Here is a 19,058-nt window from a genome sequence, read left to right as displayed (position 1 = left end):
GGCGCTGGCTCCAGAGCGAACTTCGGGGCTGCCCTGCGTTTCTCGCCCGCCAGCGGGGACCGGACTGGCGGAGGCCCAGGTGGGGCAGGGGGTGCGCACCTCTCCTTCCTTCCTTTGCTTCTCACCTGCGCTCATGGAGGCGGGAGGGAAGGGAAGAGGCGGAAAGTTGATGTGTCTGGGGGAAATGTAAGGAAAAGTGCTCTCCGGAGCTGGCAACCCGTCCCCAGAGAACGCCCCGTTTTCTGGGAGTTTGACCGTGCAGTGCACAGGGCTGCCCGTGTTCCCTCTTCTACACAAAACAGATTTCTTTGAAAGAATCGGGGTAGGATGAGGCAAGACTTTGATAGACTTAAGGGGAAAAAAAAAAAAAAGGTCTGGGTATTCAGTTCCGTAACCTTCAGTGAAATCGTTTTCAGGTTGGGGGCCACATATCAACAAAGTATGATTGTTAAATAGAATCTCTTCATTTTATTGGATTTTTCTAATAGCCACAATTATCAACCTAAAATGCCTTGAGATCTGCACCCTGGGAGGGAAGGGAGGCCAAAGGCTGCCCGAGCAGGGCAGGGGGATTCTGGCCATTTCTGCTAGGGGAGTGCTGCAGAGCTCTGCCGTCCTCTGGGTTGTCCTGCCACTGCGTGGGCTGGGCATGACGCTAATAAAAGAGTACTCGGCAGTGGCCAAAGCTGCAGCGGGGTGAGGTGGAAAGAACGGGCGCTCTGCTCTGCCAGGCAGAGGGGAAAATGGCCTTCTCGCCGGGTCTCTCAGTAGCCCTGCCCCTTGAGAGCGTGCGTCGAGCCCGTGGCATTACTCTGTGAATCATCTGCAAGATCTGAGGCATCTGCCCCGTGTGTTCTGTGAGCGCCACTTCCTTGTCCTTATCATTTGACAAAGGGAATCCTAAAGCCTCAGGTTGCTTTAGGCTGTGTGAAAAGAGCAAGAAATCTGGGGCTTCCACTCAGTTGGCCCTCGCTTTGTTTTCCTGGAAGCCACGACCCTCTCCGGGCTGGGGATGCTTGCTAGACTCGCTCTACTCATAAGGTCCTGGGGCTCTCACCCAACTCCATATCCCAACCTTGACAATCACCATCTTCATTTTCCGCCCTAACTTATCTCTGGTAACTTGTAAAATGGCAGGCTTACTGCAGACGCGTTATCTCCTTTAAAAACGCTGTGTCTAATGGGAAGAAGGGTGACATTTTCTAATTTGGTTGCAAATCACTGTTGAAGCTTATGCACAGCTGTTTAAAATCCCTCCGAGATGAGTGCCATTGTTTGACGCAGGTGTCTACCACAGAAAGCTCTCGTTAGTCCCTTTCTTTGACTGATTTTAATGCACATATATTTGAAGAAAAGGCGTAGAAAGATCTGAAACCTGCAAAGCTCCTGCAAGTAGGCAATTCAGTCTAAGGTTTTTGCTTCCTCCCTCCTCTCAGCCCTCTTTTCTCAGTTCAAATGCAGCCTGTTTGGCATCACCAGCTTTTGTTTCAAGTGTCCCTTGGTTGTCGTTGACACTTTAATAAACTCCCAGGGAAGAATCGTTTCCACTGTGTAGTGTTCATTTCCGCTACAGACCTGGGCTATGGTGGCTCAGGAGGGCAAGTGACTCTGGGGCAACGTCCCCTGTTCCGCTCCCTACACCAGCGCCTCCTCCTGAGGGTGGGTGCAGCTCCACAAGACAGCTCTGGGAACTTTGGTTTCTCTCTGAGTGTCACTTCTCTTTCAGGGATTCCAGGGATGCTGCTCATTTATTCTTAGAATACATGAGGCTCTTTTCAGAATCTCAAAGATCCTCCTTAGCATGAATGTGTATTTGTCTTGTTCCCAGCAGACTCTGGAGGTCCCCTGAAATAGCCAACCTGTCCTTGGTCATTTCTATAAGGATGAAGGTTCTTCACTGCATCCTGACGTTTCAGCAAAGACCAAATTCTTCCTTGTAATGAATTCCCCTTGGCCTGGGCCCAGGGCAATCCTCTGACTTCAGACACTCTGGAGTATACCTTGGCAGATGAACATTTCCTTCTAATGCACCACTCAATTAAAGTAAATTTGCCTACCTTTAAAATAAAAATTAGAGGTAGTACTTCCTGTTTGTAAGGCATTGAATTTTGTGTTTGCCTCTGAGAATATTTTCAATATGTCAGTCTGATGTGATGTTTGTTTATAAATTTGTATTTTACCTCAGGTGATTTCCTTTTTATAGGAATTCACTCTTTTAATTTAAAAATAATTTCCCTGAATCATTTACACTAATAAATCATTAGTGAAAAATCCCAATGACACAGATGCGTAATATGAGAAATATATATATATATTTGACCAAAATTAAGTCTGTAATTACAAGTACAGAGGTTAGTCTTTTGGTGACATAAAAAGCTGTTCCTATTCATCATTTTTTAAAAGTTTAAGCATTTCATTTGCAAGCAATGTGTATTCAGCTTAGTTTTTTCTACACCTGTTGTAGCTGTTGAGGCAGGAATTGTGGAAATTTATAGAAAACCATGACGCTGAGTCAGAAAGGTGATTTAAAAGGTGTTTTCTTGCAACAGTGGACTCATCTTTCCTTATTTTAACACACGAAACACACCAAGTAAAATACACATACACAGTCAAATATGTTTTCTCTGTCATCTAAACAGGCCCAGTGAGAATCAAAGGCTTCAGAAAATTAGAAATTACTCCATGTCTAGAACCGTACATCTCTGTTTCGGAATGAAATGAACAGAGACTTAAAGCTCCTCACTACAGGGTGCTGTTCTTTGATATTAACTTTTGAATAAAGCTGTTAATATTAGTGATAATAACACTTGGGATAAACAAAAGCAATGAAGTATGATTTATTAAGTCATTATTTTAGATTTAAGGACTAGGTATGCTCAGAATTTTATTTACATGGGCTAACATTACTGCCATAGTTAATCTTCCTAAAGCCTTTATAAGTTGAATATTATCATTTCTCATATGTTGAAAATGGGGTTCAAAAGGGTTGAGTCGCTATCCTAAGTTTTGGAACATGTAAGGGGTAGAGAGATTTGTCGTACCATCAAGTCCTTGTTATGAGCTATGATATCTGATAACCCAGTGATTAAGTTTTTGCACATAGCACAGACTGTACTGTCTTAGCCATTTCCAGTGTGTTCAGTGGCATGACGTGTACTTGCTTTCTTGTGCTGCCATCGTCCCCATCTAACCACGCTCTTTCTGTCTATAAAACTGAAACTCTACCCATGAACATCAACTCTTTATTTCCCTCCTTTTCCAGGCCCTGGCAACCACCTTGCTCCTTTCTGACTGTGAATTTGACTGAGGTACCACCTCATATGAGTGGACTCACACAGTATTTAAAGTCCCGTGGCAAGCTTATTTTACTTAGGGTGCATTCGTGATTCAGCATGCTTTCGAACATCTTCTTTAAAAGCTGAACAGTGCTCTAGTGGTGGACAGGACCACATCTTGCTTATCCATTCATCTGTCAGTGGTCTCATGGGTTGCTTCTACCTTTTGACCATTGTGAATGATGCCACTGGAAAGACGATGTACCTGTTTGAGATCCTACTCTGTTCCCTAAGGATACACACACACAGGCAGAATTGGGGGATAACATGGCAATTCCATGTTTAATTTCTTAAAGAATCACCATACTGCTTTCCGTGGTGGCTGGGCCATTTTCTATTCCCAGCAGTGGTGCACCAGTGTTCCTTTCACTACTCCACATCCTCACCAACCTTTGTTACTTTCTGTCTCTTTCGTTTCAGTCATCCTCATAGGTGTGAAGTAACAGCCAGTTAGCTTTGAAGCAGTTCATTTGATGTCCTTGTCAGGTGTGAGAAGCTGTTTGTTCCTTGCCTGTCTAAGGAAGTGGATGTCCAGCCCTATTCCCAGGACCCACCTCCCTCAACATTTACCTAACAAGCAAAAAGAAAAAAAAGAAGAAAGCTTTGGAATCAAGGAGCTCTGATTTCACTCTGATTTTGCCAGCTACCAAGCTGTGTGACCTGGGATAAATGTTTTACTGAGCCCTTTTTACTTTCTCTGAAATGGAAAGTGATGCCCACCACATAGCTTGGGAAGTGCAGGTGTGTGTCTAGTGCCCATCACATAAATAGTGGCGGCGTCTAACATTCACTCTCAAAGGACACCTCCTTCCCTGTCCACAGCTAAAGCCACCACGAAGGTTGTGATTTACGTAAGCCAAAAGCAGTATCTTCCCCAGGGTTGTGTGTGTTTCAACAAAATGGATGTTATAACCTGCAGGCTGAAGTTCCGTATTTCATTTGGAAATGCTAAAGATCATTTTTGCCATGACAATGGGACATTATACCACTTGTTGGCCTTTTTGCTTTTGTATCACAATGGGCAAAACTCAGAACCTCTCTATGACCAGACACATAATAAATAATGCTCAGACACCAGCCCTAGACCTCTCCTGTCTTGCCAATCTCTCTTCATTTTGCTCTGGCCATGTGTTCTTTTCCCTGTGTTATAGAATAGTTGAGTGGCCTGTAAGGAGGACTTCAGAAGCGTACAGACATGGATTCAAATCCAGGCTTCTTCCTTTGAAAGCACTTAAGCTTTCTGAGTTTCCCCAGTTTCTTTATCTGAAAAACAAGAATAACAAACTATCTAGAGCTGATTTTTGGGTTAAGCAAAAATAATCTCTGTAAAGCAACATACTTTGCAGCAGACATTACATAAAACTGAACTGTTAGATGCTTCTCACTCTGAAGACCTGATCTGTCCTTTATAATCTTACAGTAAAAGAAAAATATTTCTAAGACAAAAGACAAGGAGTGAAGAAATAACTCACTGCATTGGTCCACTGCATGCATTTCCTATATGAAATGTCTCTGATGGCAGCTACATCCCAGACCATTTTAATGAGTTAATTTAAAAGAAAAACTAAAACATTGTGTTGTAGGCTCAACTAGCAGTGTTTGGTTAGAACTGCATAGAGCAGACCCTTGGCTGTCTTAACCCTCTTTCCCATCCCCAGTCCTCCAAGTCACTCACACTGAGTGGGTGCTAAGAGCCTAGGAAGTCGTCAGCTGCCAAAATGGGGTGAGTTTCCAATACCAACCAACGACTTATGAGTTCGCGTAAAACCACTCTGTGTCTGGGTGCATGAGCTGCCAAGTCTTTCATGAAGATGAGCTCAACTGTTCTCTTGTTTGCAGTTTAAGGAGAAGTTTGTCTCAGATGTGGGCTCAGCATTTTTAAGGCGGCTTCAACATTTTCCGTTTCGGGCCCACTGAGATGCTCCAGCTGTGCACAAGCAGGGCGTCTTTCAGGCCACAAGTCTCAGTCCATTACTAATTTATTGTATGGTGATAAGCATTTGTTTAAAAATGAAATAGAGTAGAAAAGACTACAAAAAAATGTCATGTAAGAGTAATTATTTCATAAAATTTGATTTTGTTTGGTTAGGAACATAATATATATGTTTCTTACCTTACCTAAAAGCTTGAACATTACAGGCACAGGGTGTCTAGTTTTCTACACCATTCCTTTAAGTTACAGAATTACATAAGTTTAAGGCTAGAAGAAAGGAGAAGAGGGCTGGGGATTTAGCTCAGTGGTTCTGCCACCTGCCTTGCAAGCACAAGGACCCAAGTTCGATCCCCGGTAGGTACCCAAAAAAAGAAGAAGAAAGGAGGAGAAATGAAAAACTAAATGGCATTTGCTGAGTGTGCACAGAACCCTGTGTGTTAGATGAATTGCTCAAGGTTTATAAAGTTTCTAGACAGTAAGAGACTTGATCAAGGACCACACAAATTACTAGCATCAAACTCTGATTTTTTTTTCAGGGTTCAGTGTTTGACATTGTCATGCTATGTAATCTAGGCTGGCCTTGAACGTACTGTGTATCTAAATCTGGCTTCAAACTTGTGGCAATCCTCCTGCCTCAGTATACCAGATGTTGAGATTACCAGTATGTGCTGCCATGCCAGGCTCTGATCTCTTCGATCATCATTAATCATTAATATTTTTTTTTATACTCCATCAGTTGTGTTCCCAAAGTTTGGTTGTTTGGGGAAGACATTTTCTCAGGGAAAGGGGGTTATAACTGTGTCTCTCATTTGTTAGGAAGAACATAAACCTTGGAATAGACCCCATAAGCTTCATAAAAAACTGGGCCAACTGAGAAGAAATCATATTCATTATTCAGACCAGAGATCTTTCAGTGTGAAGTTGGCAAAGATGAAATGTGGCTCCCCACCCCCCACTGAAGCTTTCCCTGCTGTGGGGAAGACACAGTTGGCATTGTCCTGGGATGTGATGGGCTCACTGTTCACTCCAGCTGCCCACTCTTCCTAGCTGAGGAGGTATGGGAAGAAAATCGTACGGCTCTGCGAATTCACAACGTCACACACTGCGCTTGGCTCTCTGACCTCCCCTCCTGTCAGGCTTTCCCTGGTCACCTTGCTGCCTCCTGCGGCAGCCACTCCAGCTTCTGCCTCCAACATCCCACTCATCTCCAGCAGGTGGCCTTGCTTTCTGCTCCACCGAGAAGAAGGTTTTCCAGATGAGAACTCCCGTCACCCTGTGAGCACGAGACCATACACCTACCTCTATCTGGATCCACCTTCTCAAACAAGAAAACTGTTCCAATGTTCACTTCCACTGGTCCCTGGAGCTCACTTCTTCCTCATTCTTGGGAGCCTCATGAATTTGGGAGCCTCCTTCCTTTCCTTCCTTTCCCCTCATTACTGACCCTGTTCTTAGTATTAAACATGTTTATACTCCTTCCTTCTGTGAACAGAGATCATCCTTCTGTGCCTTCTCTGACCGCCTTCCTTCTTTCTCTCCTCTTTGCAGTGAAATTCCTTGGGTTGTTCGCTGTGCTTACTGCCTCTGTTTCTGCACACCCTGTTTCCTGGCCCATAGACACTTGGCTTCACCTCCACTGCCCCTTGGACACCGTCACCCTCACATGCTTCATTGTTGTCTACTGCTCTCTACGCCTGCCCTACTGCACTTTCTGTATGGGTGCATTCCGCTGAGTCCTTCTGTACTAGCTTCCTTTGATTCTCCTATCTGCTCTCCCATTTTCCTTTCTCCTCTCCTTTGCCACCTCGTCCTGTCTTTCCATCAACCTGAAAGGGAGATGTTGCTCAGATTTCTCATTCCGTGACCTACATTATCCCTCATGGGCCCCAAAAGCTATCTCCCTGTGGACCTCAACCCAGTCATTATCCACCCAAACTTTCCCTGCTACTCTCCTTGGGCAGTCTGTGGGTGCGCCTAACATCACACTGCCCAAGCCAAATACACCACCTTCCCTTTCCTCTCTCTGCCCACTTCCCCTTTTTGCTCTTTTGTGAAACAGGCTCTGCTGCACACTTGACATCTGGGACCTCTTCTTGGACTCCTTTTCTTCACCTCCATTGTTCAATCAAACAAATTTCTGCTAGTTCTTCCTAAATAGATCCTGCCCCTCCACCTTTTCCCAGCCCCAGTGTCTAGTCTTTTTACGAGGTAGCACCATTTCCCTGCAGATTACTGCTTGGACCTCCTCACTAATCTCCATTACTCTGAATGGTTCCCTTTGCTACAGCTGGAAGGGCCCTTCCAGAACCCAGACTTGAGTGTGCCACTCCCAGGCTCTCCATTTTCCTATGACTACCCAGTGCTGTCTTAGGACGAAGCTCAGACTTCTCCATATGAATTAGAAGGTGCTAATCCTTTCTTCTCCAGCCTCTTTACCCCGCATATCACATCTTCCAAGTATGGTCTTAGTAGCTTCCTCAAATATTCTGTGGCCTTGCCTTGCCTCCTGGACCACCCTACCCAACCTCTGAACCTCTCTTTCCCTTGGATAAATCCTAGATGTCGCAGCCCCCCACCCAGGCATCTTTTCCTAAAGGATTTTCCTGAGCCTACAAATCAGGATTTGGTTTCCTTCCATGTGCTCTGAAAACCCCTGTCAGACCACCTGTATAATGAGCTTAGTGTAGCGTATGAACCATTGTAACTGGTCAGCAAGCATTAGCCGCAGTAGCCCTCAGAACAGATGTGCCCCTAATGTTTCTTTACCGTTAGACTTCTCCAGTGAGCGGTATACAGCGTGAGGGTAGAATCCAGCCTCTCTTGTTCTGTGTTGCATCCTTAGATCTGATATCATGGCTATCATAAGAGGTGTCAATACTAGTAGAAGAAATAAATAAGCCAGAAAATTTAGAATCTGTATCGTCGAAAGGATGTGTTCTGTATTAGAAGAAAGGAATCACAATCTGATTTAAATATGTGCACAAGTAGAATCCTAATTACCCTACCAAATTTTGCCTGTGAGCCTCTGTAATTATCTACATAAATTTTAGTAGAAATCAGAGCTGAAGGTGATGAGAAATATTTATGGCCTAAATGACCTCACTACTTTCAGTCTGTGTGAACTTTTACATTTAAAAATTCTGGGAAGTAACGTACTACATCAAATGGACCCTGTTTCTGTCAGGGTATCTTGTGTTTTTCTTCCTCTGCAATTTTCTTGGCATCTCATTATATCGATCAGTATTATGCCAATCATAAAAGGAAAAAGTTTAAGCTAAGTGAAATAAAAGGTTATATTAAAGTATTCACAATTTGCTACAGGCAGAAGGTTGAGGTAATAAGTACATGTAAGATGTAGATGTGTTAAGAACCCCAGAGTTATTTTACAAAAGGGGAAAGACTAAAGAATGAAATAGGGAAATACTTTTTAACTAAATGATAAAAATTAAAATTTTTCAAAACAAAATCATTGTTTTAAAATTCATTAAAGCAGCTAGGAGTAAGAAAGGTCAAAAGTAAAATACTAAATTCAACATTCAGGATGACAGAAGTATGCCAAAGATACAGCAAGTAAAAAAAGTCTCAAAAAGGCATTCACTAAAAGGTAGGTAATCTAAAGCATGAAACTAAAGAAAAAAGTCTTCTAAAGAGGATTACAAACAAATCCTAGAATAATAAAATTAAGTGGGCAATAGTACAGGTTTCTAACAAGTGCTAATCCTAAGCTAACACAGTGTTAAAATCAGTGTTTAGGTGCTAGTTCACAGCACTAAAGGTCACGGTAGCCTCTCTGGGATGTCAGAGGCAAAGTTCCCAAAGGGAACGCACTATGACTCCACTGTGCCATTTTCCTCCCGGGGAGTGCTCCGCGGGGTCATGGAAGGGCAAGCGTGAGAGCTGTGTTCCCCTCGCCTTCCGAGTGAAGGCGACACTTCTCGCTGGGTGAGACTTCTCTACTCTGGCCCCGGATGACATCAGCATCTGAAATATCCTGCTTTCTTTCTGGAAACAGGAAAGCACTCTGTGTTCCCTTGAACGCAACATACCTTCCCCACTTTACCCAGGAAGTGCCCTTTTCAAACAACCCTACTTGCTCCTACATAGTCCGCAGTTCTTTCTCAAGTATCCTTATGTGTTGCACCTTTCCCTCATGAGTTACTTGCACTATATTTACTCTCCCTCTTCTGTTTCTGATGCCCCCAGGGACTTGCAGCTACTGTCCGGCTCATTGCTAGAGCTCAATAATATTTTAATTCAACTATTGTCTCCTATGTAGGCTTGTCTAGGAGCACACATGAAGTCTCCTGTTCCTTTTTTTCTCTTTTAACTGTTGACACAGAGTTCAGACTGCAGTTTCTTTGAGGAAGACCATAGAGTCTCACGGAGCCAGGGGATATACTTTATTTCCCTCCAGACTCCATTATGACGTGTTCTAAGTATTACATTGTTAGGACCTAGTCATTAGTATTAACAACACTAAGCACTCCAGTGTTGGTCCATAGCCTCAAAATGAGGTTTAGGAAGTTTGCCTGAAAAACAGTTGGGGGCAGCAAATTCATGGCAACCTTTGGTGTATTGACTTATGTTTACCCGGTGCCTGCTCAGGCACATGGTGTTTTCTTCTCTGCCAAATTCTTTCTACCTTATTACTCTCCACCCTTGCACTAATGTAGGGGACATTCCATAGTTGGCACACAAGGTTATCGTAAACCCAAATTTGATGGTGCTTTATGGGAGATGAAAGTGAAGAGAAACTATTGACTCTTGTATCATTTATCTGCCTTGACCCTACTCATCTCTCAAAGCCAATCAACAGCGAAGGTCTATAGAAAAATCACAGAAGTGGGCTGGGGATTTAGCTCAGTGGTTCCACCACCTGCCTTGCAAGCACAAGGACCCGAGTTTGATCCCCAGTACAAAAAATAAATAAATAAATAAATAAATGTGTTCATAGAAAAATCACAGAAGTGAGAGTTAAAGGACAAAGTTCCAATTGAATCCAACTTGGCCACAATGACTGTAGAATGAATGAACTGGATAAGAGTCTCTAAGATTCCTCCAGATCCTAATACTTTATAGCCATTTTGGGCATCCGTTTGAAGTCCACACATTCCTGTCAGACCACAACCTAGAATGGTAGAGAAATGGATAAATTTGCACAACGCTGGACTGTGGTTAATCTGTCTCACTGTAACTATCAGTAAATGTATACACTGTAGAACATATCCATTAGTGGGACATGTAACCCTTCACCAATAAACCGAAGCTTGAAAGTTACTTGATTCCAACTAGTTTTGATTTGGGAAAGTAAAATTTAATACCCTCACAGGAAAATCAGCAAGGCATTGTTCTTCCCAGTGATAGTAACACAAGGAATATTATAATAACTAAGTTTCTCCAAAAGGACACTTTGATTCTTTCAATAGACTTTGTTTCTGCAAAAATGGGATGAATAATAGACAAGTGGAATGTTTTTTAAGCAATAGGAACACTTCTAATTCTTCTGCATTAACCACTTAGGAAGAAAAATAAATGAGAGCCATGTTTTTTCAGACATTCTTGGGCAATGCAGAGGGGTAATATTAGCAGTAGTCATAAATAGCTGCATCAAAAGAACTTGAATTACTCTTCTGTACAATGGAGTTACTCCTCGGCAACTTTATTAAAAATCTTTTGATGTTGATGCAGATAATTCAGTGAGAAATAACTGAATTCCAGGTTCTGAAGTGGAGGCAGCTGAAATACCCACCAAAGGCACAGCACATTTTCCTCTAACCTTCCTCCCTCCATTGCAGTGAGAACAAGGATTTTACTACTGAGATGCTTTCCTACTTCCTGGGTGTTGAGATTTTTAATATTTGTGGTACACTTGACTTCTGTGGCCAAAAGTGTTTAAGGAGCGTGAAAGCATCCGAGCAAGAGAAAAAGCCTTTTTTTAAAACTAATTAAAATGAAATAAATACAACATATGTCACAAAAAAGGCTAATATTGATAAGTATAAATCAGTATATCATTTAATTAATGAAGCAAAAGTCATTCATTAGTAGTTTCTCATACTTGGAGCTGGCAGAGAAATATAAACATAGAGCATCATACCTGAATTTTATTACTTTAATTCTAATGAAAGACAAAAGGCAAACCCCTTCTCTTTTGGAAAACAGATGAAGTCAGAACAGAGAGAATATATGTTTATGGAAATATATAAAATCAATTTTCTCCAGGAAAAATAGTGTAGATATCTTCTTGTAAAAAAAATCTCTACCTCTGGGTCTAAATCTTAGGATAGCGAGAAATCGCACTATTTATTCAAGTACTGTTCTATCTCAAGGAACTTGATCGTACAGCTAAGAAGAATAAAGAGTCATCAGACATTCTTCTACAGGTTCAAAAAGTGAAACATACCTTTGTTTAGGTATTTGTCTTAAGACCACTGGGAGGAAAATTCAATACGAATTCCAGAGGATTTTAGTCCGTGCGCCATGCACATTTTCTTAGTCTTTTGCAAGATAGAATCAGAGGATTGCATTTTCTAAGAACCCCTGTTTATAATGCTTAAGTCCTAATCACTTAAGTGTGACACAGGCTACACTTGGGATTTAGAATCTAGTAACTAAGAATGAGGTACAAGCTGATACAAATTGATTGTAGACCAATGTTAGTTCCCTGAAAGTGTCCAGGTGCAGTTTGTTACTTTTCGAAGTGGATTTATTTGACCTGGATCATTGCTTTTTGGTGTTAATATGAGACCAACTATGCATTTTAATGGATTAAAACAACAATTGTTTGACTTGTTAATGATTCTTAGAGTCAGGAATTCCAGCCAGTCTGGCTTGGTGGTACTGTTTGTGGCGGTCAGAGATGAGGTTACACACATCAGTCAATACCCGGGGTGGAAGAGGACCTCATTCGTTTTCTGACATCACAGTTTTACTTTCACAGGACCTTCCTAAAACAAAAGTCTGACCACCACTCTTCACCTTAAACTCTTTGCTTATTCCACGTCCGCTACGAGTGAGAATCCAGGCCACATGCAAGGCTTGCTGGTTGGCCCCTTCCGGAGCTCTCCTGCCCTGCCCTATGCATATTCCCAAGGTCTTGGCTGCTGGAGCGTTTGGTCGGTTTCCAGGTGCTCGCTCATCAGCACGGCCCCTTACAGGACACAGACCTAGAAAGCACTTCCTCCCAGGTACCAGCACGTTGCTAACCTCTCAGAAGTCACCTGCTCCGCAAAGGCTTCCCACGAGCTGTGCAGCCTGCCCCACCACCTGGCACCAAGTGCCCTGGTGTCCTACATGCGTGACAGCAATAGCCTCCCTCCGTCTGTCCCTGCTGTGCTGTGGACTCCAGAGAGCAAACTCTGTGTCTCAGTCTCCAGCCCAGCCCTTGTCTTCAGCAGTCCCACACATCGCAAATGCTCAGTGTCAGTTGAGAATAGGTAATGACAGGGTGGCAGGTGCGGGGGAAAGACCGGAAAACCCCAAATAAGGAGAAGGAAGGTGTGATGGAGAAGAGAGCTAGGACCTTGGCAGATGAACCCAAACATGGACTCGGGAGGGCAGAGTGGTGAATGAGAATGCTCTAGACAGTGCAAGACACAAAAGAAGGATAGAGAATAAACAACACCCAATCCAATGGAAGAGAAACCAAGATCTGTGTCGTGGTCAAGTGTTAAGAGAGAAGAAGCAGAGGGAAGATAGGGTGGCCTTGCACCTGGGAGTCCGTGGGCAGCCTCAGGGACACAGGAGGGGCACCAAGCACAGCATCCCCGACCTAGAGTCAAAACGTGAGGCACCCGGAATCCAAACAGCAGAGTTGCCCCTCCAGACACACAGGTGGGCTCTCAGAGCCCAGGAGACGGGAGGAGCTGGCCAAAGTGAAGGTGTTGCTTCTGAGAAGAGCTGGGTGGTGCTCACTCCGAAACCCCGAGCCATCAGCTAGTGTGCTCGGCTGAGTATCTTTACTCCCAGGCCACGCTGATTGAGTAACTGTAAAGTGAAATCGCGTGTTCTTGGCTCTAGTAGGCAAGGTTCAGGGGACATTTTCTTTAAAGTGGAGTGAGGAGGCAGCTGAGAGCCACCAAAGAAGATCTACATTGAAAGAACCCTTAGCTTTCTCTTGGGAAAAAAAATTCTAAAGGAAATAATCAGTGTGAGAAATCACTTTTCTACTGCATATTTGAAGAAAGCACAGTTGTCTTTCTGGCTCTGAATATACAATAATTGTAGCTAACATACACTGAGCCTTTTCTTGCTCCCAGCTGCTGTTTTAATCACTTCGCTCCTGTTGGCCATCCAGTCCTCATAACTACCCTTGAGGTTGGTTCTATGCTTATCCCATTTCACAGGCAAGGAAACTGTGATTAAGTATCATGTGCAAAGTCACAGAGCTGGAATTTGTGTTCTTATTATTCAACTTGGCTAAGCCTGAATTTGGCAATGTATTGCATCTACTGATTCACTTCTAAAAATACTACCTGACACTGGTATTAATTCTAAGAAGTGAGTTTTGAGATTTCCTTTCCCCTTACATCTCAGTTACTGTGTGCAGTATACTACCTTGGTTAGTTGCTATTTATTACGCATTTTAGTGACTGAAGAAGCATTTCCTCTGGTTCAGCTTCCCCAACAAGTCAGGGGCTCTGCTTAGACAACTAAATTTCTGGATTCTTTTCCAGCATTTTCCACTGGGCTTAAGCATTGGAAGATACTTGTAAATATTCAGAGAGATTGGAAATGCACAGAATCCTAAAGTTTTTGTCTACTAGGCAAAATGTGGGAGGGAAAGAGGAGACTGTCATTTTTTTTCCTTTCCACTGTATCCAAATACCAGATTCATTGCTCTATGAATGTCTTTTGTACCCAACTGTATTTCCAACCTATAATTTTGTAGTTAAAAATATATGTATGTAATATATGTGAAGTACACCTGAAAAATATATTTTAGAATTCTAATCCATTCTTCTGGTATTTAATTCATCTTAGTTCTGAAACTGTCATTACTCCTTCCTTGAACTTCTCTCCCTTTCTTCTTTGATTTACTATTTCATGTCTTTCATGTTATACGTACTTGATAGTACACTAAATATATTAAAAGTGGCAGATTCGGGGTAGGGGTATAGCTCAGTGGTAAAGTGTGTGCTGAACACATGCAAAGCCGTGGGTTCAATCCCCAGTAATCCCCCCATCACACACACACACACACACACACACACACACACACACACGCTGATTGACTGCTGTAACTTGAAAAGAGCTGTTAAGAAGTTTGCTCAATTAAAAGTCGAGTGAAAAACGCAGCCAGATTAGCATTTTTGAATAATAGCTTTGAAGTTTGAACTTGAACATTATGGAGTTGTTCTGGAAATTAGAGAATATATTCCGCTAGACTATGAGGCATACTTAAATTATTTTAAGGCATATCTGATGTAACTTTCAAATTTGCTATTTACTCAATGTGGTCTCATACACAAAAGTCGCTAATAAGTTCATAACAAGTTTCAGATCCTTTCTATGCCTCTTGTTTATTATTTAACAGGTTTCTGAAGCACTAGATTTTAAAGTTTTCAAAAGATACCCTTAATCAAAAACTTATTTTGTCAGCGGGCGTGGTGGCGCATGCCTGTAATCCCAGCACTTAGGAGACTAAAACAGGAGGATCGCTGTGAGTTTGAGGCCAGCCTGGGCTACACAGTGAGTTCCAGGGCAGTCTGAACTACATAGTAAGACCCTCTCCCCAAAAAAATTATTTTGTCAATAAAAAACCTAATTTTTATAATCTGAAGAAATCTATACTCCACCTTTTTGTTCCAAAATAAAACTAAAAGTATAATGGATTTTTCATATTTGCATAAATAGAAAATTTTCAGAGGCTGAGCAGTCAAATATAAACATTAGTCCTGAAAATGGATAAATAGAATCAGAATAACCACCAAGGTTCGGAACATCCATGATGTGCTGTCTCTGGAACAGGAGCAAAATATCCACATTTAGTATGGTTTTCCATTTTTACTTTATGCTCATATGCTTTATATGTGCATATGACACCTGTCCACCTTTTCAGGGGTTTTAGAGGACTTAAAAATTCAGTCATAGAGGAAGAGAAGAAGCTATGAAAATCATAGAAGAGAAAAAATTTTTGCCCTGAAGTCAACTTCCTTATAAATCAAAGGAAAGGTCTTTGGAACACTGCACCCCGCCTGATTTCAAGTATTCCAAGAAGTTTTCACTACACGTTATTTCAATACCTGAAATGCTGCCAAGGAGGATTTTAAGGGGCACAGATCCTCTTAAAAATGCAAGTGCTTCTGAGATTTCCTTCCAACATTAGAGCGGCTTAATCAGTAACAAAGAGAAAGTGAGGATTGTTAAAAGGAAGGAAAAAGCTGATCTTATTCATCCAACAAACTAATGAAATAGCAAACATGTCAGGCATTGTTCTGGATGTTGGGAATACAGGAGAGAGGAGAAGAGTACCAGGTATAACCATCATGAAGCTTACCTTCTTTTGGAGCAAAAAGACACTAGCAGTGTACATGGCCCATGGGTAAGGTAGTGCTAGGTAATGACAGGTGCTATGAAATACAACAAAGGAAGGTGAAAATGCTCCAGAGAACTCATGGCTCTGCTTTTAGATCACTAATTATTGTCTTTTATGAAGAATGAGGAAGAGAAGACTATCTTTTAGGTGCTCATTGCCATAAAATCTGGTAATAAAATAAGGAGGGTGCAGGTGAATCATTAGGTGATATGAAAAAAGCTTGTTCTTCCTCTGTGGGACCCAAATACTACAGAAGTTACCTCTTCTCCTCTCCCACTCAAGCAGAGCTAGGAAAAGCGTGCCTTTTTTTTTTTTTTTCCCAGTACTGAGCATCAAACCCAAGGCTTTCATAGTGAGCTACTTCCCCAGTCCAATTTCTTATTTTCTATTTTGAGACAGGATCTCATTAAGTCATTAAAGTGCACAGGCTGGACTTGAACTTGCAATCTACCTGCCTCAGCCTCCCAGCATGGACCGCCACACTGGCACATGACTGTTTCACCACTGTGTTTCTTTGCTTGTAGTTGGTTCATGATCCATTAATGTTTGCTCCTGAGTGAATATAACTATAAGGAATCTGGCTACTATATTTCTTATTAATAATGAGTTTATTATAATAATAATAAATTTGTCTTTAAACTTTTCTTGCTGAAATTTTGGCACGAAGTAAATGAGCAGAATGAACTGCAAGGCCTGGCTAATTCGTTCCCACTCATGCAGTCCAAGCCAAAAAGCTTTCCTTTCCTGTCCTCTTCTGAAGGGAAATGTGTCACTGTGTACAGTCATCTACCCAGTGCTCTGAACACTCCAGTGGGAAAGGAAGGAGCCTTATTAACTTCTACTGAGTTTCTGTGGCCCCTTTTTCTTATGCTCTAAGGATAAAATCATCTCTGAGAATTTCTTCCAAATCCTCATACAGATCTAAAATAGTAAAATACAGTATCAACTTCAACTTTAAAATTCTATTCCTTCTCCTATGCGAAGGTGACCACTCTGTCACAAGGGTAAGAAAAATAGCCCATAGATGACAGTATTCCAGCAGGCAGTGATTCCCTCAGTACGTGATGCCCCAGGGTGCTGTGAGGGCCACATGCAGCTTCCTAGACCAAAGCCGTGTTGCAGACCTTCCTACTACAGCCATAATGTTTGCTTGCTAAATCACCAGCTGAAGTTATTTACCCAGTCTTTCATCTCAGTTTTCTGGTTGTATTTTATCTAAGTCATCTTTGCTTTAGTTGAGCCAAGGCTGTGGTTTTACAAATTAAATCAGATGTGGGTTTCTGCATATATCTCTTCTGTGTTTTTACTAAGCCCTTTTTTAAATATTGTATATGTTTTCATCTTTCCAGTTATGTGAAAGATTTGTTTTGCTTAAAGTTCTTTATACAAATTCAAGACAATTTAGGACACAGTAGCATCTTTAAATTAACATCTACTTAAAATATATCTTTAGCCACACTGACTCCATTTTGTGTCTTGAATAATGAAGAGATCAGGTGGCTCACAAGTCTAGACTTTACACTCCAGGTGAAGGCGATCTGTTTTGTGCTTCTCACCACGGAAGCAAGTTTGAATAAAGTCAACTCATGAGGCTAATGCAGAGGAGAAGCAGACAGAATGATAAGGCAAATGGGTGGATCCTAACTAAAGAATCATCTACTGAATTATTTTCAGTAATCTAGAGAAGACCTCTGAAGATCTCAAGCTAAAAAACAGAACAGTAGTGGCTGAATACAAAAGAAATAATCAAGTCAAACCAATAGGCCTTGTTGCACAAATGGAGGAGCATAAGGAGACAGGAGGAGTGATAGCTGAAAAGAAGGATATAAACTCAAGACTCGGGTACATTCCATAAAAAAATCAGCGCCAACAGAGTTCACTGAAAAGTGACAGAAGAAATGGAAGGACAGCAACCGAGGAGGAGAGAGAATGGCTGTGTGTAATATTGAGGAAGAAGAGCGAGAAGGAAGCCAGTAGATGTGGAAATTAGCAAGTCATCAGTGCCCTTTGAGAGAGCAAGTTTCGCAACGATGGGCAGGAGAAGCCAAATGGCAGAGGGTAGAGAGGAGTGAGTGAGGAAATAAAGATGGCCCAGGAAGATCGGTGGTAAAGGAAGGGAGGAGAGGCCACATCTGCTGGGGAAGCAATGTCAGGAGTCGTTAGAGAGTGGAAAACATGACTGTGCTTGTAAGTAGGGACGAGAGAGGCTAAAACCACAAGAAGGGCAAGAGATGAAAGGAAAAGAATAATTCTGAGAGTGTGGACTGGGGAGGAGCAGCTGCACAGAACACACGGGGAAGAATACGTAGCAACCAAAAGAAGCTGGACCAGAGACGAGGAAGTTGAGCAAAGTTACATCTTGTGGCTTTCATTTTCTGTTTGAGAAGCTCATCTACCTGGAGTGGAGAAGGCAGAGTTAGGATTTTGGAGGCAAATAACTGGAACAGCTTGCTTGGGAAATAGGAAAAGATACAGGACAGAAATTAAGTAAAAATAAAGATTTGGCAAACTCACAATACATGGAATGCTCGTATTAAGTATTCATTTTTCAAATTGTGGTAAAAATGTACATAACAAAATCCATCATTTTAAGCACTTTTAGGTGTACAATTCAGTGTCTTTACTCAGATTCATGATGTTGCACACTGTCTCCGCCACTTCAGCAGCCCCAAAAGACAATGCCCTTCTCAACTTAGAGGGGACATTTACTGTGCTCACAGCTGGCAGTCAGCTGCCTCTGCAGTTACTTGCCGGGGTGGTCAGGAAGCGGTGAGAGAAGAGACGACAGCGGAGTGACTTCTGCTCTTCCAAGTCCTGACTCGAGTGGTCCACCTCGCAGCAGCACAGTCAGCTATGGATTCATCAATGTGTTCATCTATTGGTGACCGCAGTGCCCTCATGATCCATTACCCTCCCGACACAGGAGTCTTGGGGGATCCCAGATCTAAACCATAGCATGTGCGTGTCACAATCATCTATTTCCAGAGCTTTTCATCATCCCAAAAAGGATTTCTGTACCCATTAAGGAATAATTCCCCATCACCCCACACTTTTTCTCTCTCTCTGATTAACCTATTGTACCTCAAATCCATGTGAATATGACCCTTCTATTATTTGCTGCTTTTTTTCCTCATTGAGTCCGTTGGTACATTTTAGGTATACAGTACAGTTATATTCATCATTGGGATCTTGTACCTTTACATGATGCATCTTGGTTCTTATTTTTCCCTGTACCCCTGCCCTCCCTCCACCC

The 19,058-nt window shown here is 42.2% G+C and overlaps 1 protein-coding gene across 1 annotated transcript in view; it reads left to right on the top strand.

Annotated features, from left to right (window-relative positions):
* The first annotated feature begins 12 nt into the window (after positions 1-12).
* Prkcq (protein kinase C theta) overlaps positions 13-19,058 on the top strand; it is a 124,800-nt gene continuing 105,754 nt past the window's right edge. Inside the window, exon 1 of the mRNA XM_010621400.1 lies at positions 13-79. The gene's annotated coding sequence lies outside the window, so the exon portion shown is untranslated. The remainder of the gene's footprint in view (positions 80-19,058) is intronic.

Source organism: Fukomys damarensis, unplaced genomic scaffold, assembly GCF_012274545.1.
Source record: "Fukomys damarensis isolate Sample0158 unplaced genomic scaffold, DMR_v1.0_HiC HiC_scaffold_10, whole genome shotgun sequence".
Taxonomy (NCBI): domain Eukaryota; kingdom Metazoa; phylum Chordata; class Mammalia; order Rodentia; family Bathyergidae; genus Fukomys; species Fukomys damarensis.
Note: the sequence above shows the minus strand (reverse complement) of the source record. Positions and strands in the feature narration are given on the sequence as shown.